This window comes from Anopheles bellator, chromosome X (assembly GCF_943735745.2).
Source record: "Anopheles bellator chromosome X, idAnoBellAS_SP24_06.2, whole genome shotgun sequence".
Taxonomy (NCBI): domain Eukaryota; kingdom Metazoa; phylum Arthropoda; class Insecta; order Diptera; family Culicidae; genus Anopheles; species Anopheles bellator.
Genome location: NC_071287.1, coordinates 6,532,338 through 6,539,967, shown reverse-complemented (window position 1 = coordinate 6,539,967; position 7,630 = coordinate 6,532,338). Strand labels below are relative to the sequence as shown.

At 50.0% G+C, this 7,630-nt stretch overlaps 1 protein-coding gene across 1 annotated transcript in view; it reads right to left on the bottom strand.

The window, feature by feature from the left end:
• The window catches only part of LOC131213400 (broad-complex core protein isoforms 1/2/3/4/5), a 15,588-nt gene extending 8,393 nt beyond the window's left edge, over positions 1–7,195 (bottom strand). The window contains exon 1 of the mRNA XM_058207435.1: positions 7,007–7,195. The gene's annotated coding sequence lies outside the window, so the exon portion shown is untranslated. The remainder of the gene's footprint in view (positions 1–7,006) is intronic.
• Between the last annotated feature and the right edge of the window lie 435 nt (positions 7,196–7,630).

Sequence of the window (7,630 nt, the reverse complement as noted above, 5' to 3'; positions counted from 1 at the left end):
CAACATGCGCGGCCACATTCTTGTCTATTCGCGCGCTCCCACTAGTGTACCTCGTTCTCGCGGCCCTTTCCCCGTCCAAGGCGAAGGGCCTTCCGTGTGAGGTGCGGTGCGGTGCGGTCAGCAACGCAAACAAACACTCACATGCACACTCATCCGAGGGGGGGGGAAGAAGTGGGTACGCGATCCACAGCGAGAGAGAGAGAGAGAGAGAGAGGGAGAGAAGTGCATAAAAATGCGGCGACCCACACTACTAGGTTGTTTGCTAAGTTTTGCGGGTCGATACCAGAGGGCGCTGCTACTGGTCTAACTTTCTTTTTGTAACATTGGTACACTCTTCGTATGAACGTATGTGAAGTTTCATTTTAATCGGTCACTTTCTTTTTTATTACAAGCCATTTAGTATCGACGTGTTTCAATATTTTTTACAATTTAGTGATTTATTTTTAATTTTGGCAAGGTTTAAAAGGAAAGGAAAATTATGAACGAATGTTGAAAGTGCATAAAGACTCGATTGGAAAATAAATAGGAGGGTTTCTGTGTACACATACACATAGACAACACCTGAAATTGTAGACAAAACACAGGATAACGTGTTGGAAAACCGTCGAATCACTGATAGACTGAGCGACTTCCATCTGTTTCCACAGCCAAAAAAATCATTCGTGAAAAACGTTTTTCATCTCATGATGACGTCATAGCAGCTGCGGAAGCGTATTTTGAAGTCCTTCCAGAATCTTACTTCAGGGACGAAATTCTTTAATTGAAGTCTCGTTGAAACTGAATGCTGAATAATAAAGTATGTTTCAAACCATAAAAATGTGTCCTTCTTATCGAACCGCAAAACTTAGTAAACAACCTAGTATTTCTGTTTCTGGTTTTTGTTTTGTTTTTTTTTTGTTTGCATATCATAGAGGCTAACGGCCAACGGCAACGGGCCGCGCCGTGGCCCTCTCGAGGTTTTGGAATGTAACAGCACACCATCACACCCGTTCCCGTTCACCCAGTTCACCCCCATACTACGGGCGAATGCAATGTAAATGCATTCGAGGTGCGCGCGCTCTAGCTCCCCGAAGCTCCCCCTTCCGAGAGTTCATCTTCATCTTCCTTCGCCCAGAAAATTGCACCTCTGCATTGGGCCACCTCTCTTGGGCTTCGTTCAATGGCGACGGGGAAGCGGCAGGACCTTGGTGAGCTGAAAAGCAGCACAGCGAGCGCACAGTTGCCGCTCTCGCTCTCCAGTCGGGGGTCACCCGCGGAGGGGGGGGCGGGCGCGCGAGCCCACTTTGCCACTGCTGCTATTACCGCTATGCCCCGTCGACGCGATGCGACTCGATGCTCCGATCGTGCGAAAGCAGAAAACCGAATCCCCCAAATCCCCGTTGGATCCATCGGCGAGCAGGACGTGGACAGGCTTTTGAGCCCCACTAAAACGGCAGATCTGTTGCCATTTCCGAGAGTTCTATGAGAAAAGACACAGCAGCGGCCGAACAGGGATCGCGTACAGTAACGTATCCATGATCCAGCAACAACAAACGTCACAAAACCAAAGTTGGACAAATACGATGAAACGCATTCCTCCAGCAGAGTGATCTACAATCAGAATGGATCTTGAATTTTTGGAAACAGGATCTTTCGATCATGCACATGCTCGAGAAAACAGTCGGTTCGCTCAGTCGGTCGGGAAATTCCAAGAAAGAAAGACAGTGCAAGACTGAGAATCTAACAATATTGTATTAATTCGCGAAACTGGCGAAAATAGACGATGGTATGGTTCAGGACTATGGATGGTTCAGATGGATGGATCTTCACATTCGCGATCACTTAGAAACTGCCATCCGTGTGTACAGTACTTCCAGAATTCCCCCTGACGATTTCGTTCCCCTGCCTGACGGAGCTCCAGGGCTGCTTCCAGCTGACAGGCGATCGTTTTGTTTTGTGATCGGAAAACTCGATGTACCCGAGAAGCGACGACTGTCGTGGAGCAATCGCGCAGGCCAACTCATTTGCCTTTCACAGCTGTTACTGCGCGCTGTCACATTATGTGCTTTCGGGATAGCCATGTAGCGCTTGACCTTAGGTTCAACCACAGGTCGTGTGCGTCGAAAATGGTTGGGCAACGTTGAGGATTTCGTTTCAGCTGCAGTCTCCGTACGATTTCGGGTTACCAGATTGTCGACATTGTTTTCGTCCACTTCCGGAACCGGTTAGAATCTGTGACGCAGCTGCAAACTGCGTTTGGTCTGGTGCGGCTGTCAGTGGAAGTGGGGAATGTCTATTTCAGGAACCAGCACCGGACGCTGCACCGGTTAGGCTTTGGTGAAGCATGTTTATGGGTGGCAAGCATTTTATTGGCTGAAGAGCTTTTTGGGCAGGCCCTGACCCCACCCTGACGGGGCCCTGGACCTACTGTTGTAGGTGCTCGTGTAACTGTTGACCAGGAAACCAGGACCAGTCCTAAACCACGGGGGAACCCTCCAACATCTTCACTCCCGCGGTTTCGCGCTCGCCAGCGATGGACTCGCGTATCTCAAAGCGATCTCGGGGGGTGGGGGGGTGGCCGGGGGGGGGGGGCGACAGAGTGTTGGGAGTGGAGTGGATGGCCGGGAAGAAGCTCTCGGGGCCGCGAATCGGATTGGAAACTGCGTGTGCTGCGCCGATACCCCAACAACGCGAACCCCGAACCCAACACACGCCGCTGTGTGCTTCTGTGTGTGTGTGTGTGTGTGTGTGTGTGTGTGTGTGTGACGATGGCGGTGTTCAAGGTGGGTGGAAGAAGTCTAGCAAAACTAGTTTCCCCCCCTCTGCCTCCCGCGTTCTCTTCGGGGCTCGAAGGCAGAGCCATTTTTCCAATGTCAATTTGCGATTCATAATTGTGGTTTTTCTTTTGTGTACGCTTTCGGACGATTTTTTTCCTCATACGAGAGAGAGAGAGAGAGAGAGAAAGAGCTCTAAGCTTTATATCGAGAGATGGTTTTCCCATTACTCTTTGCATTTCATTGGACTCCAAACTCTGCCATCCGAACAAGTAAAACAAATCGCAAGAGATCAAGAGAGAGAGAGGGAGACACATCCATAGAGAGATACAGAGAGAGAAAGAGAAGAGGGAGGACTTCGACAAGAGCAGACTGTGAGCCCCGCGAACACAACGCCGAACCTTTGGGCCTCGATGGTGATGGTGAGTTGTTTACATCCTTGATAACTATCTCATTGTTTTGCATTACACTGCAACGCATCTATTGCTCAGATTGCGGCACGGCTAGTGAGCAACGGACTTGAGCTCCAACGAGTGTGCGTTTCTTGGATTGCCAATTGGCCAAGTTGCGGAGGGACTCCCAAAACACACGTCGGTCACACATTACGGATATGGATTTTTTTTACGTCAGAGGGTCCTGCCCTGTCCGGACGTCCGGAAAATGAACGGAAAACAGTACGTGAACGTCATAAACCGCCTGCCATGGTTCACATGTGTTATCACTCGCGTGGCGGAAATGCATCCTTTTCTGGTCAGGAAACAACTTCCTTTAACCAGCGCTACTTAACCTCGCTCACTCAGTCTTCCTTTTTTCTCACTTCCGGGGCAGTAAAAAAGGGGCACTGGTCAGGTCAGGTCCAGACCAGAATATCGTCAGAAGCATCCAAAACCAAGACGAAGATATTTTTTGAATGTCCCCAATAAAACGGCGGCGGTGGCGATGAGACGGACTTTATGGGCGGATAATTGTACGTTTCAGGGCCACGCCGCATTTGGCGTGCTGAGATCGTAATGGACGGTGTAATGGACAAAAACATTGACAAAAGCCGTCCAGATCGTTTTCCAGTTCCAGACGTTCTCGAGAGTATTGCCGACAGAACACTATTGCCCAACTTCGGACTCTTCGAGCAACAAACGCCAAAGAAACGCACAGCAAAAGCACACACGTTTTCGTTCGTTTGTGAAGTCTGACAGTTGTCTGAAATTTTCCGTCAAACTGCTGAAACCCTTGTTAATGTGACGTACAACGTGCAAATGAGTGAGCAGAAAGACTCAGCAGAAACACACACAAATAATATCAACAAAAAATAAAGTACAAAATGGATGGACCACAAAAAGCTACATTACGCGAAACAACAAAAAACAACACACGACAGAACAAAAAATAGCAAAACAGCAGTAAAACATTGAGGTGCTCGAAAAAAAAACCAAAAACAAGCATTACGCGACAGAGCCAGTGGTCGATGGTGCAAAAACCAAACAACACCACAAACCAAAAAAGTAGCTAGCAACCAAAAAGGAGGTTGAAATTAATTTTACTAAAAGAAACGATGAGCCAACTATTAAAGCAAGGCAGCAGCGGCAGCAACATCATTAAAAGACCCGCGGACACTTCGCTAACACCAGCAAATGGTACCATTCGCCGTCGTCGTCGGAGAGAGAGAGAGAGAGAGAGACGGGCAAGAGGCAAGGCAGGCGAGAGGCCGCCGAACGGGCAGAAGAGTCGCATTAGTCGCGGCCAACATACGGGTTTCACCGGTACTTTCGAATTGCGATAATACTTTCGAATCATTGTAATTCCTAGGAGTTTAGTTAACGGATAACCGAGCAGCGCACCCAAAGCGCCACATGCAAACATGGCTGGGTGTGTTGCTGCAACACCTGCACAGAACCTCAGGAGCAAGGAACAAACGCGTGGGGCAGAACAGAAACAGCAAACGGTGAAGGCGAAACGGACGAAGGGCGAAAACAATCGAAATCGCGGTGCTCAGCATCAACATAGAGAAAGAGCAAAAGTACATTACTACAATAATAGTAGCAAAACAGTCAACACTCAATGACACAGAAAAGAACGGAGAATGAAAGAAAAACAGAAATAGAGAGAGAGAAAGAGAGAGAGAGGAAAACAGCCAGCGATAAAAACAGTAGATAGCCTACACGACAGAAAGAGAAAGAGAGAGAAAAAGAGAGAGAGAGAGAAAGAGAGATGCAGACAGAAACAGAGAGAGCGAGAGAGAATAAACGCGTCAAGGGCAACATGCTGGGCCCCCCCCGTTGGGTTGGATAGTGGCGCGCTGAAGAAGACGGTGGTTCGGTGGGGTTTATGGAGTTGTTCCCAGCTCCCCAGCATACACTACACATCACAGAAAACCACAAGTGCGCACTCTCTTGGCGATTCCAACACACATACACAGGACACACACACCACAAAATGGCACGAAACCAACAGTGAAAATAGACTCAGAGGCAGCAAAACAACATGTAACCAAACGACACCCCAAATGGGTTGAAGTACGTGGAAGAAGGGGGTGCCCGGAAGGGGGAGCGTTTGCAGCATAACTCTGCAAGGAGGAAACGAGGGGAGGGGGACGGGAGGCTGCTTCCTCGGAGACACCACCTCTCTCGGTCAAGAGAGGCTGGTCAGAGCGGCGCGCGCGACACACACCGCGAGCGCCGAAGAAAAACGTGAGGCGAACAGAAATGAGGACACAGAGAGGATGATGTGTGGGGTGGGCTGAGGGGAAGGGGGGTGGCAATAATGTGGATGTTGGCCGGGGGTAACCTTTTTGAAACATAAAGAGCAAAAACTAGCGAAGCGGTGAAGCCCATTACCATGCCACGGCCACGGGCCACGCCATTCGGTGCGGTGATCCTGCAATGTGGTCACCCCGGAAACGAAACAACAGACCCCAGACCGGGAACACACCTGGAACCCCGCTTCCCCGCTCTCTACGTACGAACGGTGGAGATCATCTAAGCGCCCCGCCCCCCTTACAGCAGCACAATCGCACTTGGTTTTTTTTTTCGGCCCCCAAAAGATGTCGAACCGAAGCGGTCCCAGAGCAAGAATTAGGACTAATATCACTCCGAACCCCGGCAGGTTTTCCCGTTAGGTCCCACCACAGGACCCGGACCGTTCGCCCCGTTACTCCAGTGCCTGTGGGCTGAGGGCTTCAGCTTGGGCGCATGCGAACGCCCAAAACCCTCACAGGAGTCTGTTGTTTCTGAGACTCTACCTACGACTAGGGTGCAATCTAGGCAATCCGACTAGGAGAGCCTCTAGTAGTTGGTGTAAGCCGGGCGGTTTAGTAACCCATTTGGAACCCCATTGGGCTTATTCGATACTGGGCAGGTAAATTTTATTACAGTCCAACATAAATGACCGTTGGGTACTACGTTTGGTGTGGGATTCCATAATTGCATCTTACCAGTGCATGCTGTTGACTCTTCTTCCACCAATTCAATTTCCTGGAATTAACAATACCAATTCTTGGCCTAAGCCTCCTTCGAACAAATGAGCTTCGTTTTGCAGCTCTCGAACCCACGAAAGGTTTACGGGAGATTGACTCAACAAGTCGTTCGAACGATGCAGTGTATACTGTCGGAACCCTAAAGGAAGAAACTCCTTTCGAAAAAGGCCCAAAAAGTGACTTTACGACAGCCACAGTAGGTTCGGACGCAACAAATCCTTTTCCGGGAACCTTTTCATCCGATCGACTACGGCCCAAACCACCTTTCCTGTCCGGTAAAACTAACGCCGTTGCCGGGCGTTGAGTGGGCATCCTTATCAGAAAAGTCTGTTTTCCGAGGCGGTCGAAGAACGCGACCCGACTGCACTGCACTACAGATTTGTCGACAGAACCCGCCTATAAGGCCAAAAACATGTTAAAGGAGCGCAGTATGAAAACGCAGAATGGTAGTAAAAAATAACACTGTTTTTACGACCTACCACCAACATTTGCTGACCAACAAAAAAACAATTTTAAACTGGCCAGTAAACGTATCCCCAAAATAACCAAACTATTGGTCACGGTATGTGTGGTTGGAGAGTCTTCCACTGTGACTACTACTGAGACTACTATTGCAGCCACTAGCTTGCCTCCATCTCACTCACTCGCAGAGACGGGTTCCTGTTCCACAAGTGGTTCCTGCAATCCTCGGAAGTACCAGAAACAGTCGCTCAGACAACAGACTTAGCAGAGACACCGATTTGGAGGAATGTAACTGTAACTGAAGAAAGCAAATAGTATCTACCTTTTTGGCGGAGTCACTGCTGGAGTTCGTTGGATCGGGTTGCTGTGTGGTCGAGCGCTACGTCTGAGCCACAGGAAGGACGTGTGTGGGTTTTGTGTCGCCTCCGGCCGTGTGTGATCCTTAGCCTTAAGGACGCATTCCAGCAGCCGGCCGGCAGATCAAGTTGATAGTAGCAGAGCAACCCACCGGTACCGTTTATTGCTGGCTGTCTGCTCGCTCCGCGGCCAAGCTCCCTGAGCCGGACCTGAGCAAGGATGCGCCCAGGATGCCCCTTCAATTGCACTGTTTCACGTGTCGAGAAAAAAAAAGTGTCAAACACACGCAAACCGTTTTTGTTCGGTTGTTTTTCGCGGCACCGTTGTTTTCCCGCGGGGTTCACCGCCGAGGGAGAGAAATGTGCGGAAAATGTGTCCAGAGAGAGAGAGAGAGAGAGCGAAAGAGTTGGGAAAAATGGCAAGGCGTACACGCAAAATCACACTCGCGAATCTCGACCGAACCCGACGACCGCCGGTAGTGAAATGAAACGCTCCGTGCGCCGGCACACGCGTCGAAGCCTCTCTCCCGGAAGTGTCGCTCTCGGCCGCGCTCGCGCTCGGTCTCTTCGGGTCACGAACGGGGCACGCA